At 39.9% G+C, this 27,929-nt stretch overlaps 1 protein-coding gene across 10 annotated transcripts in view; it reads right to left on the bottom strand.

Annotated features, from left to right (window-relative positions):
- The window catches only part of AGTPBP1 (ATP/GTP binding carboxypeptidase 1), a 170,933-nt gene extending 143,611 nt beyond the window's left edge, over window positions 1–27,322 (bottom strand). For 7 of the 10 annotated variants that reach the window (XR_012332465.1, XR_002177387.3, XM_019940383.3 and 4 more), the window contains exon 1: window positions 27,177–27,322. The gene's annotated coding sequence lies outside the window, so the exon portion shown is untranslated. Of the gene's footprint in view, window positions 1–14,926; window positions 16,381–26,682; window positions 26,704–26,992; window positions 27,014–27,176 lie in introns of those variants that run through there. The other 3 variants (XM_073806005.1, XM_073806004.1, XM_073806003.1) reach the window with 3 other exon arrangements.
- Window positions 27,323–27,929: the final 607 nt, after the last annotated feature.

Below are 27,929 nucleotides of genomic sequence, written 5' to 3'. Positions count from 1 at the left end.
AGCTGTGTGTGATAGTGCACAGTAGGACCATGTTCATTTGGTTAGAGTTGGCCTTGATAATTGAAGACTGCAGGACACAGGGAGAAGATAATAGGCTAATGACTATCAGCCTCTCCCTCTCAAATTGCGTCCCCTAATCTCCCCTTGTGCACTGCTAACTACCTTATAGGAGCAAACAAACTCTACAAGTGTAATGAAAAACTGGAGGGAAATTCTAATTTTAATGAAAAAAACTTTATACCCAGTTGCCCCCATTCCTAACGCTTTGCTATTGGTCTGAACATTCCAAAATGTGGACTAAATAAATTACCAGGGACTTCTACTGCGAAATGTTTGGACTTTTTGTGATTTTCTCAGTTAATTGTTTGATATGCCCTCATGTCTCACACATTAACATTTGTAATTTACAAATATGCCTGATAATCCAATGTGGCAATTTTTGAGGCTGAGGTGTGAAAGGAAGGTCAGTGGACAATTCTGGTAAGATTAGTAATGAAGAGTTGTATCTTGCAAGTCATTTCACTAAGTTAATGCAACAAGAGACACACAAAAAACATATCCTTCTAATGAAAACTACTTATCAATGGATTTATACAATGGAATATCCTATTCCATTTTGTGTTGTCTGTGGAAAACAACGTTTCAAGTGCAGCAATGGCTCCAGCAATATTCAAAAGACATAGCTGCAAATTATAGTCATTTGACACATTAAAGATATTAATGGGACCTCAAAATAAGCATAATGAAGCTTTTGCTTTAAAAAATAACATATAATGAAAAGGCTGAGGTAGCAAGTTATATAGTAGCAGATCTTATTGACCAGAAAAAGGAAAGCCACCCCAATTGCTGAGAACCTAATACAGCCAGAATGTAAAATTATGCTGAGTGAAATGTTTACATGAGATGAAGTAAGAGAAATTTTTAAAGTTCTACAGTACAATAACAGTACGGTAAGTCAATGTATTGACATGTCATGTGATGTTAAAGACCTACGTGATAACAGGAAAACAAGTTTCTCTAACCAGATGGATGAGCCAACAGAGATCATCATCTGTAATATTTATAAGATTACATTATATATTTATAGATTTTATAAGATTTGAAAATGGTGAAATCAAGAAAACTTTTTTTTGCTACAGAGTGCTGCCCAAAGCCAGCAGAGGACAGGATATTTAATGTTTTGTCCTCTGTCTCGAAACAAAAGGTCCATCTTGGAGGAACTATGTTGGCATCTGTGCTGAAAATGTCCCACCAATAGCTGGCTCCATGTGAAGATGTGCCACTATTGTTTAAACTCCCCCCACACGCCAAAAAAAACCCCAAAAAACAAAAGCCTGACTTCTCAACACAGTGTTTTCTTCACAGAGAATTGCTAGTGTCAAAAGCTCTGGAAGATGAAATGAAAAAGTTCTATTTGAAGCTACAAAAAATGATTGACTTTATTAAACAAAAACCTGTTTACTCAAAAATGTTTAAAGAGCTGTGTGAAAACCTGGACAAAGAGCACATAAATCTCCTGCTCCATGCAGAAGTCCAGGGGCTTAGCAGATGAAGAGTTCTCACAGGACATCCGAGCCGAATGGTGAGCTGCAGGGGTACGTTCGCAAACACAGTAGGCCAAATTCTGCTAAGTGCTTAGAGGATGAAGAATGGCTGCTGAAACTAGCCAACATAGCAAAGATTTGTTATCACGTGAAACAAATGAACCACTCTCTGCAAGACCTTAAAGAAAGCATTTTGACTTCAAGTGACAAGATTCTTGGGGAAAAGATCAAGTGACAAAAGGATATCAAAAGATGCTCTTATTGCTGCTTGGACTTAAGAGTGAAAAAGGATATATCTGCAAATCTCAAGTCTTGCTGACCTAGGGGAACAAAATTTAAAAATAAAATAGAACAGTATTTTCCCTTTGTTTTCAAACAAGTGTAAGGCTGAAATGAGAGACCCTTTCTCTGAATCATCTGTGCAGGCTGAGAACTTGACTTTGAAGAGAAAGAATTTTGTGCACTGCGGTCTGACTATGAAATCAAGATGGTATTTACTGATCTGCCCCTAAAAAGTGCTGGATTTCTATCAAAGGGTAGTGTCCTGCAAATCATAAGAGGGTAATGAACATTTTGCTGCCAGCTTTCAATTTCATTATATGTGTATGGAATTTTTTGTTTAATAAGCATCAAGAGCAAGGAGGAAATCATCTTATGTCAGTTGAAAATGAAATCTGTGAATGGTCAACCAAAGAAAACAAAAACAAGTTTCATATGAAAAACATAAACTTTACTCTTTATTTTTAGTTTTAAAAACTAATAAGTTTATTGTATAAAACCTTTTCATAAAATATCAAGTGATCAACACACATATATATACTCATTTGTAATTCCTGGACCTATATTTGAGCCTCATCATGTCAGTCAGGAAAAAAAGAGTTTGTTTTTTTCGAATTCTGGTATAAATTCTAATGGGCTATATTTTTATTAATATTACTTTGGCTTATAGTTTTTAGATAGCAAATATCTGCACTGTCAATAATTTTCACGTTTGTAGTAAATGCTAGTTAAAATCAGTTTACAGTGGTACTGACAAGAAGATAGACAAAGAGACAAATGGAATAGAACTGCAAGTCTAGAAATAAACACACACATTTATGGCCTATTGATTATTGACAAGGGTGTCAAGTCCATTCCATAATGAAAGCACAGTCTCTTCTATTGCTGGGACAACTGGATTTCCACACGCAAAGGAATGAATTTGAACACCCACTCACACCATAGATAAAAATTAACTCAAAATGAATCAACGACCTAAATATAAGCACTAAAACTCTTAAAAGAAAACATGGGAGTAAATCTGTACGACCCTGAATTTGGCAATGGATTCTAAGTTATGGCAACAAAAGCATTAGGAACAAAAAATAAATAAATAAATTGAACTTCAAAATTAAAAACTTCTGTGCATGTAAGGACATCGTCGAGAAGGTGAAAAGACAACATACAGAATGGGAGAACATATTTGCAAATCAGACATCTCATAAGGGTTTAATATCCAGGGACTTCCCTGGTGGCGCAGTGGTTGAGAGTCTACCTGCCAATGCAGGGGACACGGGTTCGATCCCTGGTCCGGGAAGATCCCACATGCCACGGAGCAACTAAGCCCGTGTGCCACAACTACTGAGCCTGCGCTCTAGACCCCACGTGCCACAACTACTGAAGCTGGCGCACCACAAATACTGAGCCCGCATGCCACAACTACTGAAGCCAGCAAGCCACAACTACTGAAGCCTGCACACCTACAGCCCATGCTCCGCAACAAGAGAAGCCACTGCAATGAGAAGCCCGTGCACCGCAACAAAGAGTAGCCCCCGCTTGCCACAACTAGAGAAAGCCCGGGTGCAGCAATGAAGACCCAGTGCAGCCAAAAGTAAGTAAATAAATAAATAAATTTTAAAAATAAAAGAATGTGGATAAATTGAAACCCTCATACATTGCTGGTGGGAATGTAAAATGGCACAACCACTATGGAAAATAGTTCGGCGGATCCTCAAAAAGAATTACCATATGACCCTGCAATTCTACTCATAGGTATATACCCACAAGAATTGAAAACAGAGACTCAAACAGATAATTGTACGTCAACGTACATAGCATTCTTCACAACACAAAAACACAAAAACAACCTAAGTGTCTACTGAAAGATGAATGTACAAAATGTGGTATATACATACAATGGAATGTTATTTAGCCATTAAAAGGAATAAAGTTCTAACACATGCTACAGTATGTGAATTAACCTTGAAAACATTATGCTAAGTGAAATAAGTCAGAAACAAAACAACAAATATTTTATACTTCCACTTATATAAAATATCTATAACAGGCAAATTCATAGAGATAAAAAGTAGATTAGTTTACTGGGGGCTAGTGGCAAGGGTGAATGGGGAGTCACTGCTTAATGGTTGCAGAGTATCTGGGGTGATGACAAATTTTGGAAATTAGACAGTGATGACTGTTGTATAACATCGTGAAAGTAAGTAATGCTACTGAATTATAAGCTTAAAAATGGTGAAAATGGCAAATTGTAGGTTAAATATATTTTACCACAATAAAAAGATCATTTTTTTAAAAATCAGCTTACAGTATTTTTTTAAACTAAGTCTACCAAGCCTACTTTTCAAAAAAATTGAATCCCATTCTAGCTTAAGCCAGTTATTTAACAGAAATTTATTATTATCACCATATGTGTTTTGTTTTGTTTTTTTGCGGTACATGGGCCTCTCACTGTTGTGGCCTCTCCCGTTGCGGAGCACAGGCTCCAGACGTGCAGGCTCAGCGGCCACGGCTCACGGGCCCAGCCGCTCCGAGGCATGTGGGATCTTCCCCGACCAGGGCACGAACCCGTGTCCCCTGCATCGGCAGGCGGACTCTCAACCACTACGCCACCAGGGAAGCCCTCACCATATGTGTTTTTAAAAATCATAAAAAGGAAAGAGATTAGTCTCCAGAAGAGCAATCTAAGTTTAACTACCTGGTTATTTTTCAAGTAAGGTTGGTTAAAGTCTTTATTTGCATAAATAAAGAAAAATAAAATTACTCTTGTACAAGCCATATGCCACAAGCCATACTATTGATATCTTGTATAGTAAAAATCTGTAAGACTCCTAGGCCTACTTGGATAAAGTACAAAAATACAGTGGGAAATTTAGGAAAAGGAAAAGCTATTTTTTCTACCTACATTACTAACTCACATAAGGGTTTATATCCTGTGTGGGGATGGAAATCCATACAAAAGAATAGACTAATTAGATGGCCAAAATAAATAGAGGCACAGAAAAATATCATTCTCTATCAAAAAAGCATTAGCAATCATTACTGGAGTACTGTATTGTAAGGCCTAAAATTTCAAGTGCTGTTCTGACAACTATGAGCCCCACAGGGCCCCAGAGGCCTAATGAGAGTTCTCCCACCCTCACCATAGCCAACAGGAAAGACTCCTCACCCAGCTAGGTCCACTATCAGCTGAACCAATTGCACTCCACTCAGTCCTCAACGGAACTAGCTTCAGTTCCCTGCCAGTCCTCAGAATTATTCAAACAAACTAATCACATCCTCCCACGGGGGTGGAGAGTTGCAGGGAGTACTTCATCCTTTTGTAACTCCAAAGCCAATCTCCCATAGACAATTTGGCTAGTTTACTCTACTCCCAAGTACCATTCCCATAGGTTGTGAGTACATGTAACTAAAAAATTGCTGTCTCGGGCTTCCCTGGTGGCGCCGTGGTTGAGAGTCCGCCTGCCGATGCAGGGGACACGAGTTCGTGTCCCGGTCCGGGAAGATCCCACATGCCGCGGAGTGGCTGGGCCCATGAGCCATGGCCGCTGAGCCTGCGCGTCCGGAGCCCGTGCTCCGCAACGGGAGAGGCCACAGCAGTAAGAGGCCCGCATACCGCAAAAAAAAAAAAAAAAAAAATTGCTGTCTCATCTGATCAGGGGCAGGTAGTACCCATCCTGTACAATTTAGGATAGGAGCTCTCTCTTTCACCAATCAAATGAAGGAAGGTGAACAGGAGGTGGTCAGACAATTACTATATCTAAACTTTCTGTTTACACTAATATCACACCTGTAACCTGAGACCTGAAAATTATTTCACGGATCCTCCAGGGTATAAAAATTGAGAAAGGCTATTCTAGTCTCTTGTAGGCAGGGCTGGTACAGACCAGAACAGGTCCAGTGCGGTTCTAGAGCTGGTTAAGTACAGCAGGAGATTCCTGATCACCATGGCCTCCTGACCACAACATTTTCCTGATTTTAAAACAGCAGTAAAGATCTAGAGGCAATTTCACAATTAGACAGGAGGCCTCTTAGTCAAAAAAAGACAATAACTCCCTGTGTTTCTCAGTTCTGTGCAGAGGTTTTGGAGGTTGTTCCTTTGAAGCTCAATCAAGAGTCTCTTTCTTTAGATGTCTAAACAATTCTGGAAACCACTTAATACCTGTGCTAGATATTGATTCATTCCCCCTCCTCTCCAAATTCACCCTTTTTGCCTGTACTGTGAAAATGGATTTATGCACTTAAAATACCAATTTCTTTGCCAATTGACATGATATTAAGCTTTGTCAAGAGAGCACTGGAAAGACACTGTAGGGGAAAAGGATTCTGTTTCATGGTTCCAATGGGCTCACTTGGCTGCAGCAGGCAAGGCTCCAGGACGCACCCCGACAAGGATGGCTTCTCCAGCACCAGATTCCTGCAGCAGTGCAGCTTCTCCAACAGGAGGTTAGGCAGTTTCGTAGCAGAGTGATGCTGCTGAGTCACCTCCCCAGGAACACTTTCCCTGGTACCCAAGAGGGCACATATCCAGCAAATTCTCCTACTGCCACACCTTACCTACTTGACTTGAACGTGCCCTACCTAACCAAGGATAGATGTCAGTGAGCCCTGGGGTTAGAAACTGCTCTTTATATCAGCTATTCTTATATTCTTTAGCGTTACCTTGACTTCTTACTGGTAAATCCCATATTGCTCCAATCCCCTGTTACAGTCAATAATTCTTTTTTTTTTTTAATTTTTGTTGGAGTATAGTTGATTTACAATGTTGTGTTACTTTCTGCTGTATGGCAAAGTGAATCAGTTATACATATAAATATATCCATTCTTTTTTAGATTCTTTTCCCATATAGGTCATTACAGAGTATTGAGTAGAATTCCCTGTGCTATACAGTAGGTCCTTATTAGTTATCTATTTTATATATAGTAGTGTACATATGTCAATCCCAATCTCCCAATTTATCCCTCCCTCCTTTTCCCCCCAGTAACCATAAATTTGTTTTCTACATCTGTGACTCTATTTCTGTTTTGTAAATAAGTTCATTTGTACTTTTTTTAGATTCCACATATAAGCAATATCATATGATATTTGTCTTTGTCTGACCTACTTCACCTAGTATGATAATCTCTAGGTCCACCCATGTTGCTGTAAATGGCATTATTTCATTCTTTTTTATGTCTGAGTAATATTCCATTATATATATGTACCACATCTTCTTTATCCAATCCTCTATCGATGGACATTTAGGTTGCTTCCATGTCTTGGCTATTGTAAATAGTGCTGCAATGAACATTGGGGTGCATGTATCCTTTCAGATTATGGTTTTCTCCAGATATATGCCCAGAAGTGGGATTGCTAGATCATATGGTAGTTCTATTTTTAGCTTTTTAATGAACCTCCATACTGTTCTCCATAGTGGTTGAACCAATTTACATTCCCACCAACAGTGCAGGAGAGTTGCCTTTCCTCCACACCCTCTCCAGCAATTACTGTTTGTAGACTTTTTGATGATGGCCATTCTGACCAGTGTGAGGTGATACCTCATTGTAGTTTTGATTTGCATTTCTCTGATAATTAGTGATGTTAAGCATTTTTCATGTGCTTTTTGGCCATCTGTATGTTTTCTTTGGAGAAATATCTATTCAGATCTTCTTCCCATTTTTTGATTGTTTTGTTTTGTTTTGTTTTTTGCTTTCGGGGTTTTTTTTTGACATAGGGCTACATGAGCTGTTTGTATATTTTGGAGACTAATCTCTTATCGGTCACTTCATTTGCAAATATTTTCTCCCATTCTGTGGCTTGTCTTTTCATTTTGTTTATGGTTTCCTTTGCTGTGCAGACACTTTTAAGTTTAATTAGGTCCCATTTGTTTATTTTTGTTTTTATTTTTCATTTCTCTAGGAGGAATTGCCTGTCCTAAATTGTACAAGATAGCTACTAGCTGACCCTGATCAGATCAAAAAAGATACCGCTGTGATTTATGTCAAAGAGTGCTCTGCCTATGTTTTCCTCGAAGAGTTTTAGTGTCTGCCCTTACACTTATGTCTTTGATCCATTTCGAGTTTATTTTTGTGTATGGTATTAGAGAATGTTCTAATTTTATTTTTTTTTTAATGTAGCTGTCCAGTTTTCCCAGCACCACTTCTCAGCCTTTTGGCTACGATCAAGTGTAGTCAATAATTCTTTATACTACTCTTTTCCTGTTAAATTACTGTGTGGCTTCTATCTCCTGATCAGACCCAGACTGATATATCCCAACAATTTTTTAAGCTATTTAGTACCCCATGGTAAATAAATCCTCTCTGCTTAAATTACATCAAGTGGATTCTGTTCTCTATAACTAAATATTCACTGTTTTCTCTTTGAATAAAGAATTTTGGGGGGTGGGAGGTGGAAGGATTTTACAATATTCATAACACCATTTTTTTTAAATTAGGAAGTGATACTAATTATACATGGCCAGGGTTAAGAATGGCTACTGAAGATTATATTCCCAGGTCAGGCTATTAAATACTTTAATTGTAATATTAACTTCATCTTAGAGTACTATCATTCCTGTAATGCCTAACCACATTTTAAAAAATTAGTCTACAGTGAGATACCACTTCACACCTACTAAAATATCTACAATAAAAAACACAGATAATGACAAGTCTTAACAAGGATGTGGAGAAACTAGAACACTTATACATTGCTGATGGGAAAGTAAAATGATACAGCTGCTTTGAAAACAGTCTAGCAGTTCCTCAAAAGGCTAAACATAAAGTGGCCATAATGACTCAGCTATTCCATCTCTTGGTACATACCCCCAAAAATGAAAAGTTATATCCATACAAAAACCTGTACACAAATGTTTATAGCAGCATCATTCATAAAAACCAAGAACTGGAAACAACCCAAATGCCCATCAACTGACGAATGGATAAAATGTGGTATATCCATACAATGTAATATTATTCGGTGACAAAAAGAAACAAAGTACTTATATGTGCTACCTGGATAAACCTTAAAAATATTATATTAAGTGGAAGAAGCCAGTCAAGAAGGACCACATAATTATATAACTCCATTTATATGAAATATCCAGGATAGTTAAATCTATAGAGACAGAAAGTAGATTTAGTGGTCACCTAGGACTAGGAGAGATGGGGATGGATGTGCGGGAAGAGGCTAAAAGGGTGTGGGGCTTCTCCGAGGGGTAATGAAAATGGTCTAAAACTGACTGTAGTGATGTCTGCACAATTCTGTGAATGTACTAAAATCCACTGAATTGCATACTTTAACCGGTGAAATTATACGGTATGTGAGTTATATCTCAATACAACTATTTGAAAAAAAAGCTTAATCTCTGCAGGTACTTTCATAATTCAACAATTCCTAAATTAGGATTAGAGACTTAAATCCCTCTGTACCTCAGTGCCTGCTTCTCATGATGGAATACAATATCCTTTACACAAAAGCAAAACTACAGGGCTTCCCTCGTGGCGCAGTGGTTGAGAGTCCGCCTGCCGATGCAGGGGACACGGGTTCGTGCCCCGGTCCGGGAAGATCCCACATGCCGCGGAAAGGCTGGGCCCGTGAGCCATGGCCGCTGAGCCTGCGCGTCTGGAGCCTGTGGTCCACAACGGGAGAGGCCACAACAGTGAGAGGCCCGCGTACTGCAAAAAAAAAAAAAACAAGAAAACTACAGACCCACCTGGCTCTTGGGAATATGTATTCTGAGTTACTTACCCAAAAGAGGTTTGGGGGGGAAAAAAGGCTACACTATGCTGTCACATAAAAATCCACAGTATACACCTCCCTCAGTTGGGGGAAGAGTCTGTAAAAATTGATTTTTATATATTTAAATGTGGCTTACACTAGAATTAAATGTGGAAATCTGGCCTTAGCAGAAAATCATACAAGCAAATAAACTTGCTCAAGCTAGCCCACACATAAGGAAAAGTAAACAGTTTTGCATATTCTAGCTCAAAAGTACAAAGGTTTGGATCTTCTGAATTTTCGAGATTTTCCTGATCTTTTGCTCTCAACTAGAACTAGTTCCAGAGCCTAGAGAACCTAAAAACTGAAACTCTCAGTTCTCACTGGCTTAAGCCTGGAATCAAGCTCATCGGCCAAGTCAATAAACAGGCACACACATAAGGCATCAGTATTTCATACATGTAAGCGGTCCTAACTTTCATTCCACAAACAAGCCACAGAAGAAATTCTGACACACAGCAAAGGTAAAGCTGTATATTCTAAATAGATAAAGACTTCAAACACATGTGGTTTTACATTTATTTCAAGTCAAACTGCTAAAAAAGAAAAAACGCCAAGAACCATATACTGTTCACACTCCAAAGCCCCATCTAAATCTTTTAAAAACAATCTGAGGAAATGATTCCCTTTGACTTGACTTGCTTAAACAACTTGGTCCAGTTCCCATTCAGCCAGAACAACTTCACTAATTTACTCTCATCTGTTTACTAACAGGTCTCCCCACAAGGTATCATTAGACAAAAAACTTCCACTATTTAAAAACGTTTGAGGGCTTCCCTGGTGGCGCAGTGGTTGAGAGTCTGCCTGCCGATGCAGGGGACACAGGTACGTGCCCGGGTCCAGGAAGATCCCACATGGCCGCTGAGCCTGCATGTCCCTGCAACGGGAGAGGCCACAACAGTGAGAGGCCCGCGTACAGGGAAAAAAAAAAGAAAGAAAGAAAAGAAAATCCGGGTAGCTGGTCCTACCATGGGGAAGTATGCTGAAAAGAGCTTTTTTCAGCTCTCCCTTATTGTTTCATCATCTAAAAGGAAGAAACCACTTTTCAAGAATATAAGTGAGCTACTATTCCCCCACACCAGCTATGTCAATGTGATGGAAAATTGTAAATCCTGATTATTTAATAAGGAAGATCCCAAAGAATACGCTCATACCCCTTTCCCTTATTAAAGGAAAAAGAAACTTTAAAGGAAGGAGGTAAGTAATATCTATCATCTAAAGGAAAGAAGAGTAACATTCCCAGCAATAGGCAGACAGAGATTATTATCATTTAAATTAAGAGAGAAATGTATACTCTGGACATGATCTGTGTTTATTAACTTACTCTAAATTACAATATTAAGGTATACATTTTCATCTAGTTACCTTAAACATATGACATTTTATGATTAGTTTACTAATGTTTTAAGCTGATCTGCAAACAGGCAAATTTATTTCACTATATTACTGTCATTAATTTTATCAGAAAATGTGGATAACAGTAAACCTATAAGAAGGTTATACCTTTCACCTTTCTTCATTATGCAGCCTCATTAAAAACACAAGAGTTTGGATGGTTCACACACTACTCCACAAAAGATGCTCTGACATTTACAAAGGTCTAATTTGTTCTGCTATGTGATGTTTTAATTATACTACAAATAATAGGGTCTTATTGTTGGAGGAGCAGAATCCAACTACACTTCAATTAGTTTATTTAAAATAACTCTTCCACCCAACACTGATTCCAACTGACTATTTTTATACTTAAACAAATGCCAAAATTCCTAAATCCATATAGGTGATGGAAGAAATTAAAATTCTTACCTTGAAACACATATTTTCCTTGCCTCTAACCTATGACTCTAACCCATTAAAATGGTTTAAGTTTTGTTTATTTGTTTCTTTGTTTGTTTTAAGGAAAGTACCACAGCCCTAAGTCACCTGCCACTAATATCACAATAGGAATCAAAATATACAGGACATGAGGAACTCAAAAAGCTATCAGGCATATAAGAAACTAATAGCAAAATGACAAAAGTTCCTCCTTATGAATAATTACTTTAGATGTAAATGGATTAAACTCTCCAATAGACATTGCCAAAAATGGATTTTAAAAACATGATCCAACTATATGTTCTCTACAAGAGACTTACTTTAGATACAAAGGTACAAATGGGTAGAAAGTGAAAGGATGGAAAAAGATATGACATGCAAATAGTAACCAAAAGAGATCACGGGTGGCTGTACTAATTCCAGACAAAATAGACTTTAAATCAAAGGAGGTTATAAAATACAAAGAAGAACACTATATATTAATAAAAGGCTCAAGAGAGCAAGAAGATATAGCAATTATAAACATTCACCTAATAACAGACTATCAAAATATATGAAGCAAAAACTGACAGAATTAAAGGGGAAAATAGACAGTTCTATAATAACAGTTGGCAGTTTCAACACCCTACTCTCAATAATGGATAGAACAACCAGACGGAAGATAAGTTAAGGAGATAGAGGACTTGAACAACACAATTAACCAACTAGAGATAACAGACATATATAGAACATTCTACCTAACAACAGATTATACATTCTTCTCAAGTACAAGTGGGACATTCTGCAGAATACACGATATATCAGGCCACAAATTATGTCTCAATAGATTTTTAAAGACAGATAATCATACAAAGTATTTTTCCTAACTACAACAGAATGAATTTTGAAATCAGTAAAAGAAAAATTAGAAAATTCACAAATTTGTGGAAATTAAACAATATGCTCTTAAACAACCACTGGGTCAAAGTAGAAATCCTAAGGGAAATTAGAAATACTTAAAAGACAAATGAAAACAAAAAATACAACATACCAAAATTTATTAGATGCAGTGAAAGTAATGCTAAGGGGGAAATTTATAGCTATAAACACGTATTAAAAAATAAGAAAGATCTCAAATCAACAACTTAACTTTACAATTTAAGGAACTAGAAAAAGCTGAAACCCAAAGCTAGCAGAAAGAAGAAAATAATAAAGACTAGGGCAGAGATAAATGAAACAGCGAATAGAAAAATAATACAGAAAAATCAACAAAAGCAAAAGTTGATTCTTCAAAAAATTAACAAAATTGATGAAACTTTAGCAAGATTAAGAAAAAAGAAGCAAATTACTAATCAGAAAGTGCAGACATTACTGATTCCACAAAAATAAAAAAGATTTTATGAGAGTACTGTGAACAACTGTGCACCAACAAAGTGGATAACCTAGGTAAAACTGACAGATTTCTAGAAACCTATTATGTCACAAAGAAATAGAAAATCTGAATAGACCCATAATTATTAAGGAGATTGAGCCAGTAATCAAAATGCTCCCAACAAAGAAAAGCCCCAAACCTGATGGCTTCACTAGTGAACTCTACCAAACATTTAAAGAATATCAATGCTTCTCAAATTCTTCAAAAAACTGAAGTGGAGGGAACACTTCCTAACTCATTCTGTGAGGCATCGCCCTGATACCAAAGCCACACAAAGACATTACAAGAAAACTACAGACCAATACCCCTTTGAACACAGATCCAAAAAATCCCCCACAAAATACCAGCAAACTGAATTCAGCAGCATAAATGCAAATCAAAAGCACAATGAGATATCACCTAACACCCATCAGGATGGCTAGTATCCAAAAAAACAAAAAAACAAAAAAACCCCACACATAGGAAATAACAAGTGTTGACAAGGATGTAAAGAAATTGGAACGCTTGTTCAATGTTGGTGCTGGTATGAATGTAAAATGATGCAGCCGTGATGGAAACAGTATGGTCATTCCTCAAAAAATTAAAAATAGAATTACCATATGACCCAGCAATTCCACTCTGAGTATGTACCCAAAAGAACTAAAAGCAGGGTCTCAAAGAAATATGTGCACACCCATGTACACAGCAGCAGCATTATTCACAACAGCCAAAAGGTAGAAGCAACCCAAGTAACTATCAATGGATAAAAAAAAAAAAAAAAAGAACAAACATGGTATATACATACAATGGAATGTTAGCCTTAAAAAGGAAGGAAATTCTGACACATGCTACAGTGTAGATGAAACTTGAAGATACCATACTAAAAGAAATAAGCCAATCACAAAAGAACAAATACTGTATGATTCCATTCATATAATGTAGATAAAGTAGTCTAATTCAGAGAGAGAAAAAACAAAATGGTAGTTGCCAGGGGCAGGTGGAAGCGGAAGAAATGGGCAGCTATTGTTTAATGGATCAAGAGTTTTAGTTTTGCAAGATGAAAAGTTCTAGAGATGGGTGGTAATAATGGTTGCAAAACAATGTGAATTACTTAATGCCACTGAACTGTATATTAAAAATGGTTAAGGGCTTCCCTGGTGGCGCAGTGGTTAAGAATCCGCCTGCCAATTCAGGGGACATGGGTTCGAGCCCTGGTCCGGGAAGATCCCACGTGCCGCAGAGCAACTAAACCCGGGCACCACAACTACTGAGCCTGTGCTCTAGAGTCCACAAGCCACAACTACTGAGCCTGCGTGCCACAACTACTGAAGCCCGCGCGCCTAGAGCCCATGTTCCAAACAAGAAAAGCCACCACAATAAGAAGCCTGCGCACCACAATGAAGAATAGACCCCGCTCACCACAACCAGAGGAAAGCCCACATGCAGCAACGAAGGCCCAACGCAGCCAAAAAATAATAAAATCATTTATTTTAAAAAGAGATTAAAATGCTAAATTTTATGTTATATATATTTTACCATAATTTCTAAAAATGAATTTTTAAATCAAAATATGGACCAAAAATATGAATGAGTCAATATGTTAAAAATTGGAAAAAATAAGTTTCAAATGTAAACACAAAATTAAAACTGGGGGGGACTGGTTAGATGGTGGAGTAGAAGGACATGCTCTCACTCCCTCTTCTGAGAACACCAGAATCACAATTAACTGCTGAACAATCATCAACAGGAAGACACTGGAACTCACCAAAAGAGATACTCCACATCCAAACACAAAGGAGAAGCCACGATGAGATGGTAAGAGGGGCGCAATCACAATAAAATCAAATCCCACAACTGCTCGGTGGGTGACTCACAAACTGGAGAACACTAATACCACAGAAGTCCACCCACTGGAGTGAAGGTTCTGAGCCCCATGTCAGGCTTCCCAACCTGGGGGTCCGGCAAGGGGAGGAGGAATTCCTAGAGAATCAAACTTTGAAGGCCAGCGGGATTTGACTGCAGGACTTCGACAGGACTGGGGGAAACAGAGACTCCACTCTTGGAGGGCACACACAAAGTAGTGTGTGCACTGGGACCCAGGGGAAGGAGCAGTGACCCCATAGGAGATTGAACCAGACTTACCTGTTAGTGTTGGAGGGTCTTCTGCAGAGGTGGGGGGTGGCTGTGGCTCACTGTGAGGACAAGGACACAGGCAGCAGAAGTTCTGGGAAGTACTCCTGGGCGAGAGCCTTCCCAGAGTCCGACATTAGCACCACCAAAGAGCACGGATAAGCTCCAATGTTGGGTCACCCCAGGCCAAACAACTAACAAAGAGGGAACCCAGCCCCACCCATCAGCAGACAAGCAGATTAAAGTTTTACTCAGTTCTGCCCACCAGAGCAACACCCAGCTCTACCCACCACCAGTCTCTCCCATCAGGAAACTTGTACAAGCCTCTTAGATAGGCTCATCCATCAGAGGGCAGACAGCAGAAGCAAGAAAAACTACAATCCTGCAGGCTATGGAACAAAAACCACATTCACAGAAAGATAAAGGAGATGAAAAGGCAGAGGGCTATGTACCAGATGAAGGGACAAGATAAAACCCCAGAAAAACAACTAAATGAAGTGGAGATAGGCAACCTTCCAGAAAAAGAATTCAGAAAAATGATAGGGAAGATGATCCAGGACCTCGGAAAAAGAATGGAGGCAAAGATCGAGAAAATGCAAGAAATGTTTAACAAAGATCTAGAAGAATTAAAGAACAAACAGAGATAACAATACAATAACTGAAATGAAAACTACACTAGAAGGAATCAATAGCAGAATAACTGAGGCAGAAGAACGAATAAGTGACCTGGAAGACAGACTGGTGGAATTCACTGCCGTGGAACAGAATAGAGAGAAAAGAATGAAAAGAAATGAAGACAGCCTAAGAGACCTCTGAGACAACATCAAACACAACAACATTCGCATTATAGCCGCCCCAGAAGGAGACAGAGAGAAAGGACCCCAGAATATATTTGAGAGATTACAGTCAAAAACTTCCCTAACGTGGGAAAGGAAATAGCCACCAAAGTCCAAGAAGTGCAGAGAGTCCCATACAGGATAAACCCAAGGAGAAACATGCCGAGACACATAAAAATCAAATTGGCAAAAATTAAAGACAAAGAAAAATTACTGAAAGCAGCAAGGGAAAAATGACAACATACAAGGGAACTCCCATAAGCTTAACAGCTGATTTCTCAGCAGAAACTCTACAAACCAGAAGGGAGTGGCAGGACATATTTAAAGTGATGAAAGGGAATAAACCACAACCAAGATTACTCTACCCGGCAAGGATCTCATTCAGATTTGATGAAGAAATCAAAAGCTTTACAGACAAGCAAAAGCTAAGAGAATTCAGCACCACCAAACCAGCTCTACAACAAATGCTAAAGGAACTTCTCTAATTAGGAAACACAAGAGAAGAAAAGGACCTACAAAAACAAACCCATAACAACTAAGAAAATGGTAATAGGAACATATATATCGATAACTACCTTAAACGTGAATGGATTAAATGCTCCAACCAAAAGACATAGACTGGCTGAATGGATACAAAAACAAGACCCATATATATGCTGTCTACAAGAGACCCACTTCAGACCTAGGGACACATACAGACTGAAAATGAGGGGACGGAAAAAGATATTCCATGCAAATGGAAATCAAAAGAAAGCTAGAGGGCTTCCCTGGTGGCGCAGTGGTTGAGAGTCTGCCTGCCGATGAAGGGGACACGGGTTCGTGCCCCGGTCCGAGATGATCCCGAGTGGGCCCGTGAGCCATGGCCACTGAGCCTGCGCGTCCGGAGCCTGTGCTCCGCAACGGGAGAGGCCACAACAGTGAGAGGCTCGCGTACCACACACACACACACACACACACACACACACACACGCACACACGCACAAAAAGAAAGCTAGAGTACCAATACTCATATCAGATAAAATAGACTTTAAAATAAAGAATGTTACAAGAGACTAGGAAGGACACTACATAATGATCAACGGATCAATCCCCAAAGAAGATATAACAATTATAAATATATATGCACCCAACATAGGAGCACCTCAATACATAAGGCAACTGCTAACAGCTATAAAAGAGGAAATTGACAGTAACACAATAATACTGGGGGACTTTAACATCTCACTTACACCAATGGACAGATCATCCAAACAGAAAATTAATAAGGAAACACAAGCTTTAAATGACACAATAGACCAGGTAGATTTAATTGATATTTATAGGACATTCCATCCAAAAACAGCAGATTACACTTTCTTCTCAAGTGCACATGGAACATTCTCCAGGATAGATCACATCTTGGGCCACAAATCAAGCCTCAGTAAATTTAAGAAAACTGAAATCATATCAAGCATCTTTTTTGACCACAGTGCTATGAGATTAGAAGTGAATTACAGGGAAAAAAATGTAAAAAACACAAACACATGCAGGCTAAACAATACGTTACTAAATAACCAAGAGATCACTGAAGAAATCAAGGAGGAAATTTTAAAAAATACCAAGAGACAAATGACAATGAAAACATGACAATCCAAAACATATGGGATGCAGCAAAAGCAGTTCTAAGAGGGAAGTTTATAGCAGTACAAGCCTATCTCAAAAAACAAAAAAAATCTCAAATAAACAATCTAACCTTACACCTAAAGGAACTAGAGAAAGAAGAACAAACAAAACCCAAAGGTAGCAGAAGGAAAGAAATCATAAAGATCAGAGCAGAAATAAATGAAATAGAAACAAAGAAAACAATAGCAAAGATCAATAAAACTAAAAGCTGGTTCTTCAAGAAGATAAATAAAATTGATAAACCATTAGCCAGACTCATCAAGAAAAACAGGGAGAGGACTCAAATCAATAAAATTAGAAATGAAAAAGGAGAAGTTCCAACAGAAACCTCAAAAATACAAAGCATCCTAAGAGACTACTACAAGCAAATCTATGCCAATAAAATGGACAACCTGGAAGAAATGGACAAATTCTTAGAAAGGTATAACCTTCCAAGACTGAACCAGGAAGAAATAGAAAATATGAACAGACCAATCACAAGTAATGAAATTTAAACTGTGACTAAAAATCTTCCAACAAACAAAAGTCCAGTACCAGATGGCCTCACAGGTGAATTCTATCAAACATTTAAAGAAGAGCTAACACCCATCTTTCTCAAACTCTTCCAAAACATTACAGAGGAAGGAACACTCCCAAACATTCTATGAGACCACCAGCACTCTGATACCAAAACCAGACAAAGAAACTACAAGAAAAGAAAATTAAAGACCAATATCACTAATGAATATAGATGCAAAAACCCTCAACAAAATACTAGCAAACAGAATCCAACAACACATTAAAATGATCATACACCACGATCAAGTGGGATTTATCCCAGAGATGCAAGGATTCTTCAATATATGCAAATCAATCAATGTGATACACCATACTAACAAATTGAATAAAAACCATATGATCATCTCAATAGATGCAGAAAAAGCTTTTGACAAAATTCAACACCCATTTATGATAAAAACTCTCCAGAAAATGGGCATAGAGGGAACCTACCTCAACATAACAAAGGCCATATACGACAAACCCACAGCAAACATCATTCTCAATGGTGAAAAACTGAAAGCATTTCCTCTAAGATCAGGAACAAGACAAGGATGTCCACTGTCACCACTATCATTCAACATTATTTTGGAAGTCCTAGCCATGGCAATCAGAGAAGAAAAAGAAATAAAAGGAATACAAATTGGAAAAGAAGTAAAACTGTCACTGTTTGCAGATGACATGATACTATACATAGAGAATCCTAAAGATGCCACCAGAAAACTACTAGACCTAATCAATGAATTTGGTAATGTAGCAGGATACAAAATTAATAGACAGAAATCTCTTGCATTCCTATACACTAATGAGGAAAAATCTGAAAGAGAAATTAAGGAAACATTCCCATTTACCATTGCAAATACCTAGGAATAAACCTACCTAGGGAGACAAAAGAACTGCATGCAGAAAACTATAAGACACTGATGAAACAAATTAAAGACAATACCAACAGATGGAGAGATATACCATGTTCTTGGATTGGAAGAATCAATATTGTGAAAATGACTATACTACCCAAAGCAATCTACAGATTCAATGCAATCCCTATCGAATTACCAATGGCATTTTTTACAGAACTAGAACAAAAAATCTTAAAATTTGTATGGAGACACAAAAGACCCCGAATAGCCAAAGGAGTCTTGAAGGAATAAATGGAGCTGGAGGAATCAGACTCCCTGACTTCAGACTATACTACAGAGCTACAGTAATCAAGATAATATGGTACTGGCACAAAAACAGAAATATAGATCAATGGAACAAGATAGAAAGCCCAGAGATAAACGCATGCACCTATGGTCAACTAATCTATGACAAAGGAGGCAAGGATATACAATGGAGAAAAGACAGTCTCTTCAATAAGTGGTGCTGGGAAAACTGGACAGCTGCATGTAAAAGAATGAAATTAGAACACTCCATAACACCATACACAAAAATAAACTCAAAATGGATTATAGACCTAAATGTAAGACCGGACACTATAAAACTCTTAGAGGAAAACATAGGAAGAACACTCTTTGACATAAATCAAAGCAAGATCTTTTTTGATCCACCTCCTAGAGTAATGGAAAGAAAAACAAAAATAAGCAAATGGGACCTAACGAAACTTAAAAGCTTTTGCACAGCAAAGGAAACCATAAACAAGACGAAAAGACAACCCTCAGAATGGGAGAAAATATTTCCAAATGAGTCAATGGACAAAGGATTAATCTCCCAAATATATAAACAGCTCATGCAGCTCAATATTAAAAAAAAACAAACAACCCAATCCAAAAATGGGCAGAAGACCTAAATAGACATTTCTCCAAAGAAGACATACAGATGGCCAAGAAGCACATGAAAACCTGCTCAACATCAGTAATTATTAGAGAAATGCAAATCAAAACTACAATGAGGTATCACCTCACACCAGTTAGAATGGGCATCATCAGAAAACCTACAAACAACAAATGCTGGAGAGGGTGTGGAGAAAAGGGAACCCTCTTGCACTCTTGGTGGGAATGTAAATTGATACAGCCACTATGGAGAACAGTATGGAGCTTCCTTAAGAAACTAAAAATAGAATTACCATACGATCCAGCAATCCCACTACTGGGCATATACCCAGAGAAAACCATAATTCAAAGACACATGCACCCCAATGTTCACTGCAGCACTATTTACAATAGCCAGGTCATGGAAGCAACCTAAATGCCCATCAACAGACGAATGGATAAAGAAGATGTGGTACATATATACAATGGAGTATTACTCAGCCATAAAAAGGAACGAAATTGGGTGATTTGTAGAGAATATGGATGGATCTAGAGGCTGTCACAGAGTGAAGTAAGTCAGAAGGAGAAAAACAAATATCGTGTATTAACGCATATATGTGGAACCTAGAAAAACTGTACAGATGAACCAATTTGCAGGACAGAAGTGGAGACACAGATGTAGAGAACAAACGTATGGATACCAAGAGGGGAAAGCGGCAGGGGGTGGGGGTGGTAGTGTGATGAATTGGGCGATTGGGATTGACATTTATACACTGATGTGTATAAAATGGAAGACTAGGGCTTCCCTGGTGGCGCAGTGGTTGAGAGCCCGCCTGCTGATGCAGGGAACACGGGTTCGTGCCCCGGACCGGGAAGATCCCACATGCCGCGGAGCGGCCGGACCCGTGAGCCATGGCCGCTGAGCCTGTGTGTCCAGAGCCTGTGCTCCGCAACGGGAGAGGCCACAACAGCGAGAGGCCCGCGTAAGGGAAAAAAAAAAAAAAAATGGAAGACTAATAAGAACCTGCTGTATAAAGAAATAAAAGAAAATCTGGACCAAAAAATAAATCTGTTAAAGAGGAAAAAAAATTAAATTTAATTTAATTTAAAAAAAATTAAAACTGATGAGATGAAATTAACAGATGAAAGAGACATTTTCAAGACAAAGAAAAAATCCCAGAACCCCAGAATTGTAGCAGGCTTCAAAGACCTTGTGGAAGTCAAATTCTTTCACTCTAAATTAGGAGAGAAGCTCCTCAGGGAAGTTAGCTGTCTTGCATCAACTATCATCAGTCAGTTCTGCTACATTCAACAAGAAGCTGTGCCTACCACAAATCTGGAGTTTTTGTCAAAAATAGCATTCTTTTGGGGCTTCCCTGGTGGCGCAGTGGTTGAGAGTCCGCCTGCCGATGCAGGGGACACGGGTTCGTGCCCCGGTCCGGGAAGATCCCACATGCCGCGGAGTGGCTGGGCCCGTGAGCCATGACCGCTGAGCCTGCGCGTCCGGAGCCTGTGCTCCGCAACGGGAGAGGCCACAACAGTGAGAGGCCCGCGTACCGCAAAAAAAAAAATAGCATTCTTTTCAATTCATTAAACTCTATTATATGTGGACAGTGTTAACATTTTTATTACTATTATTCTACCATAAATCCTTCATTGACATTATTATTATTATTCCCAACGTAACCTATACCCTTATAATCATAATCGTAAATCATTTTCCCCATAGGGAAAACATGTGACACAAAGACAGCAAGTACTGGTCACCTCTCCTTAGGATGGTTCATCCTCAGCATGAATTAAATGAAAAATGAAGGGAGCTAAGTAGTTTGTCTTTTTTTTTTCCAGCTTATGAGCTGGGTGTCAAGCGAGTTTTCCATACTGTGCCTTCACTATATTTGTCTAATATGTAAAATCCAAAAAAAATTAGATTTGAACATTTATGTGGAAATGTACAACCAAATCTTAAGATAGTGTAATTTCAGAATACTAATAATATAGCCCCCTTGTATCAGCACTTGACTAAAACCCTAAGAAACCTCTCAACTTTCTATGAATAACCTTTACTCTGCTTAAATGTTTTTTTTTAAAGAAGGCCTTTACAGGGACCCAAAAGTCTGAAGCAAAAATAGACTAGAAATAGTTACTACCACTTTCCTTCCTAATCAAAGTTTGGTAGAAATCCCCTATGATTTATACTCTAAGTCCTCAAAGTGTGCTCTGTGAAACCCTGGGGTCCCAACACCCTTTTAGGGGGTCCACGAGGTCAAAGCTATTTTTATAATAATACTAAAACATTATTAGCCTTTTTAACTATATTAGCATTTACACTAATAGTGCAAAAGCAATGGTTTGTAAAATTTCTGGCACCTTGGAACAAATTATAATGGTGGCACCAAACTGTACTGTTATTAGTGATTGTATTTTCACCATCAAGCACCAGCAATTATAAAAAAGTCTGTTTCACTTAAGAATGTCCCTGAAATAGTAAAAAAGATATTAATTTTATTAAATCTTGGCCCTTGCATACATATTCTTTCAATGTTCTATGTGAAAAAGTGGTTAAGTATGCATGAAGCCTTTCTTGCTATATAGTAAATTATAATGCTTGACAGCTGTCTCAAGGAAAAGTGCTTCTGTAACTGAATTGAGAGCTTGAATTAGCCTTTTTCGTTAAACACCACCTTTACTTAAAAGAATGACTTAGGTATTTTGGCAGAGGTTTGCTCAGAAATTACTGAAGTCTATTTGTCACTTACAGGAAACAGCTGACAATCATATTTGTTGCCAATGATAAAATTTGAGCTTTCAAGCAAAAATCAGATTTTTGGAAAACTCATAACCACCATCATGTCACAACTGGGACAGCTTCCCAATAACTTGTTTCTGATGGAATAGGTGGTGATATTGATATTAACAAACATGGTTTTTTTAATATTTTGTAATGAAAAGTAACTCACTGAACCAATATTTACAAATGACCAGGGCATGATGTTATAAATTCAGGCATGGGCGTTAGGTCCACTCTAAGTTCAGACCAACAGATTTTAACATAACATTATTAAAAAGTCCAATGTTATGATTTCAGATTCCATACTGCAACTGTCAGGGAGGGAGAAAACTTTCCTCTACCCTTCTTCTAGGTTATTCTGGCTGCTCTAAGAATTAAATTGGCATGAGACAGATTAACAGGAGAAAAGCAAATTTAATTCATATGTATGGGAATCCCAACCACATGAAGGGTGACAGACCCTACATACATCAGAGTTTCAAAGACAGAAAGGTAAAATGAAGTGTGTATGTCATCCTGAGCTACAGAATGGCATAGGGGACTGGGGCTTCCAAGAACTAAGGTCATTCACAGGACAATAAGAAGAGCAGATGTTTGACAATACGATGTTTGTCTGCCATATAGATGGGGCCACTAGGATAAAATTTATCGCTGGTAATAACTCTTTTTCTGGGAAAAATCCCCAATTTAAATTCTTCTAGGTAGTTAAGGAAGGGGCAGTAGTTTCCCTTGAACAGGCAGTTTCCCAATTGCATTTAGCTCAAAATAATCCACACTCAAAAGTGGCACATTTTGGGGAGGTTCATTCCAAACCTTTATATAACTCACTAAAAACTGTCATATGCTGAGTTTTGATGTAGTACCAAACAAGTATATCCATAATTATCTGGAGGCTATCAAAATATCCCTTCCTTTTTCAGCCATTAACTGTGTAAGGCTGGATTTCTCTCTGTATATATACTTCAACCCAAACAATATATTGCAATAGACTGAATGCAGAAGCAGATATGAGAATCCCGCTGTTTCTATTAAACCAGACATTAGAGATTTACAAAATCTAGAATGCCAGTCTTCTCACTCCTTTATTTATTCTTGAAAAATAGTCATCTTTCACTAAAAAAAATGTTTATATTAACATGTAATGGGTTTATAATGATCATTTTAAGTGAATTAATAAAAATTTTGCATCTTTGCTTTAATTTATAATATATAATCCACAAAAGCTTTTTGTGGTGCTCAATAATTTTTTAAGAGTATAAAAGGGTCCTGAGACCAAACATTTGAAAGCACCTGATGTAAAGAACAGAGTATTAATATCAGATCCCTGCAAACCAAAAAGAACAAGAAGTACATTTAAAAAACTTTTTTTTAGTTTTCCTAGGAAAATTACATGAAAACTGAAAAGGAACACAATGGCAAATCAAAATTAACCCCTCATTCTAAGTAACATCAATACAGAATTTAAAAAAAAAAAGAATGCTTAGATGAAAGTGATTTTGTATATCCTGGAAACATGCAATATGTTGATCAGATAAACACATAAATATATCCATTAATAGTTTGATAGATAATATTTTTGATAGCTGCACATGACAGCCAAAGAAACATGCAATCACAAACTCAAAAACAGGTGATTAAAATAGCAGCCACCACCACCATGAGGGAGACAATCCAAGGTTCTGTCAGAAGGGACAAACAGGGATACTACAGCCACTCTCCGGCAGCATCTCAGGGCACCCAGCTCAGGGTCTAGCTGTTCTAAACTAAATAAATTACATGCTTCCAAGCCAGGACAGTAACACTAAGCTCTCACTTAGCCCCAACAGAGCAAATGGGTCATCGTGGAATTAATCTGGAATAACAGTGCTCGATCAGCCCAAAGCCCCTTTTCGGCTTACTAGATCCCTTGCACTGAGGAAAAACACTAGCAATATTTACTGAGCATTTACTATGTGCCAGGCATTGTGGGCTAAGCACTTTAGATGTGTTAACTCATTTAATATTCAAGATCATCTTAAGAGTATACACCATAATTAGCTCCATTTTTGGAGTTGAGAAAATTGAAGCACAAAGAAGATAAATAACTTGCTCAAAGCAAAGCCAGGATTCAATTCCAGCCTGTCTGGCTCTGAGGGCCAGCCCCTTAGCCACTACACTGTAGTACACAGAGGCACAGTAACCAACAATAATATATAAAGTTTAAATTCAGTGTCCACTGTTGACAATTTCTGTTGTTTACACTGAGACCTACTGCCTAAGAGAAGCTCCCAATTTGCAGAAAGCCCTCTGACAGGTCATCCATTACTACCCATGCACTGTTCAACTTCCAGGTATTAAGGGGCTTCAAGCAAGAAAAGTAGATTTTGGAAGGTGAAACTGTGGAAGAGATTTTTTTTTTTGTCCAAGATATAGAATATGATACAAATTAGATGATTTCACACGTCTTGGACCTCTTTTTCTTCAACTATTGAAAATAAAACCGTTATTATATAAGAATCTAGCTAGACTATTCCAAAGAGAATAATGCCTCAATTCAAGTCAACTAAAAAAGCTTTATAAAAACTGCATTTACAAAAGTTCAGATTACACTATACATTTAAATGTTTTGCAATGTGGCTAATTACAAGGGTAGCTCTATGTCTATACTTTTCATTTCAGTGTTCAGAGTGAGACTGCAGTTCTAAGTATGTGTTGAAGCAATTCAAGGCAGAGTTTTGAGGTCATTAAAAATGAACCTAGGGCTTCCCTGGTGGCACAGTGGTTAAGAATCCGCCACAACTACTGAAGCCCGCACCTAGAGCCCGTGCTCTGCAACAAGAGAAGCCACCGCAATGAGAAGCCCTCGCACCGCAACGAAGAGTAGCCCCCGCTCACCGCAACTAGAGAAAGCCCTCGCACAGCAACAAAGACACAGTGCAGCCAAAAATAAAATAAATAAAATAAATAAATTTTTTAAAAAATGAACCTATAACTTCACTGTAGAAATTAATTCAAGCAAAGTGGAATGGGAAACAGAACAAGTCATGTTACAACTCATCCTTAAGGATGAGAAATAAGGAGTGGATAAGGCACTGCTAACTATCTCACAGTAATTACATAAGAAAATGCTTACAGATCTTTCAGGGTTTTGTTTGATTTTAACATTTGGCACACGTTTTAAAATATGTACCATATAAAGTGCCTTAAATAAACTACTACTTTTTTGGCCTGCTGAACTGAAAACATTCCACAATACAATTACAAAAACCACTTTCTGGTTTTCTCAGGGGGAAAAAAAGACAATTTATAGAACGAATTCAGAGGTTAACAAAGAAAGAGATAACCTGATTTACATAAAGATTCCAACACGGGGGCTTCCCTGGTGGCGCAGTGGCTGAGAGTCCACCTGCCGATGCAGGGGACACGGGTTCGTGCCCCAGTCCGGGAAGATCCCACATGCCGCGGAGCGGCTGGGCCCGTGAGCCATGGCCGCTGAGCCTGTGCGTCCGGAGCCCGTGCTCCGCAGCAGGAGAGGCCACAACAGGGAGAGGCCCGCGTACCGAAAAAAAAAAAAAAAAAAAAGATTCCAACAAGAACATAAATGGTAAGTGAAAATGAGTGATCCAGAAGACTATTAAAGTCCCTTCTACCTACAAACTGTCGTACATCATAAACACTGCTACAATTTTGAATACCTGAAAAAAAAACCACACAGAATTAATATTGCCAAAGAAAATTTCGACTGAGTCTTACAACATATTAGGTCATCGGCAGTGCTAGACCTGCAAGCACTTGAGGAAGCTATCTTAAAATGAGAAATGGGCTTTAAGTTATCAACATTCACAACGATGTGTAAAACTCTATTCTGTGATGAGTAAATGCCCAGGAAAGGAAACGAACCAATTCAAAACTGCACTGGTACTTTAAAAGGCTTAAAGGCACAGGAGGGAAACAACCATTGAGCCCAGCAAGCCTTTGCGTTGGGTTGTAGGAGTCCCTGAACACTTGCATGAAGAACCCCCAACTCAGGAAGGAAGGCTGGAGGGAAACTCTGCACTGTCATCTAGGGCGATCTGATTCAGGTTCAAATCAAACCCACAGGGCGCCAAGTTGTAAGCAGAGAACACACTTCAGGCCAAGCTACCCACTGAGAGGGAGCAAGCCCAGCCATCGCCGACGTCACACCACAGCCCACCCTGAAGCGCGGCGCACCTAGGGGCTGGGAGCTGGGGCGGCTGGGGAGGCGGGGTGCGCGCCCGGCCCCTGCCCGCCGCCCCTCGGCTCCGCTCCGCGCTGTACCGCAGCCACCCGCGCGGTCACCGCCGAGGGAAAGGGAGAGCAGGGCAGGGGGCCGTCTCTGCCCGGAGACCGCGCCGGGCACCCTCCGCGGGGACTGGAGCAGGGACGACCGAGCCTCCATGGGTGGGGGCGGGGCGTTTTCCAGAAACCGGCCAAAGGCCCCACCCATCAGGGGTTCCCCTCAAGACCCGGTCCACCCCCCGAAAGACACGGGTTACACAACCTGACAGGTAAGGGGCGGAGGGATCGCAGGACGCAGACCGGGGCGGGCCCGGGGTCGCTCCTCCCCGGCCTCCCCAGCCCCCAGGATGCCGCGGATGAGAAGATAGGAGGGGTGGCGGGCGGGCGGGCTAACCGCAGCCGAGGGGCTGCCGGCCCGGTCGCGCTGACGGCGGCAGGGCGCTCACCGGCTCAGGATGGGGCGCTGGCAGGGACTGGGTAAAGGTGCAGCACCCGGCTCAGCGTCGGCAGCGCGGGCCGATGCTCTCCGGGGGCCCGGCGGATGCCTCACCGCCCGCCGCCGGGTGTTTTCATACAAACCCCGGTGGCAGAAGAGGAGGCGGCGGCGGACCCTGCCCGCATCCCGGGCAACGTCAGCGCGGCGCCCCGCCCACCGCACTCCTCGGCCAGCCGGCTCGCGCGCGCCGGGCGGGAGGGAGGGCGGGGCACGCGTGCGCGCGGGCCGGGCCGGGCGCGCGCCGCGGGGGAGGGCGGGGCGCGCGCCGCGGGGAGGGCGGGGCGCGCGCGGGCAGGAGCGGGGTTGGGGAGTGCGCGTGGAGAAGGAGGGAGCGCGCGCAGGGGGGAGGGCGGGGCGCACGCGCCGTTGTTTGGGGGTGGGAAGGCCGGGCCCAGAGTCTGGAGAAGGGCTTGTGCGCGATGACGGCTGTGGTCCCCTACAGCTGTCAGCCTACCCAACCAAATGGTTCTTTGGGCGGCTGCCTATGTCCCGCAGGTCACCTTCCTGTAAGCTCCCAGTTAGAGACAACACCTTTTCCCAGAACTAAGCCGGAGCCCACGCCCCCCCTCTTAGGAGGCTTTCAGCAGCACAGGACCAGCACCATGCCACCCCGGTACCTCCGACCCACGTGGTACCGGGGTGGCACTGGACCCTGGGGACCGCGGTAAAAAGCCTTTTCCTCACCTCAAGGAGAGTCCATAAT

The sequence above is a fragment of the Tursiops truncatus genome, chromosome 6 (genome assembly GCF_011762595.2).
Source record: "Tursiops truncatus isolate mTurTru1 chromosome 6, mTurTru1.mat.Y, whole genome shotgun sequence".
Lineage (NCBI taxonomy): Eukaryota > Metazoa > Chordata > Mammalia > Artiodactyla > Delphinidae > Tursiops > Tursiops truncatus.
The sequence above is the reverse complement of the archived record's forward strand: the minus strand, read 5'-3'. Positions and strand labels throughout refer to the sequence as shown.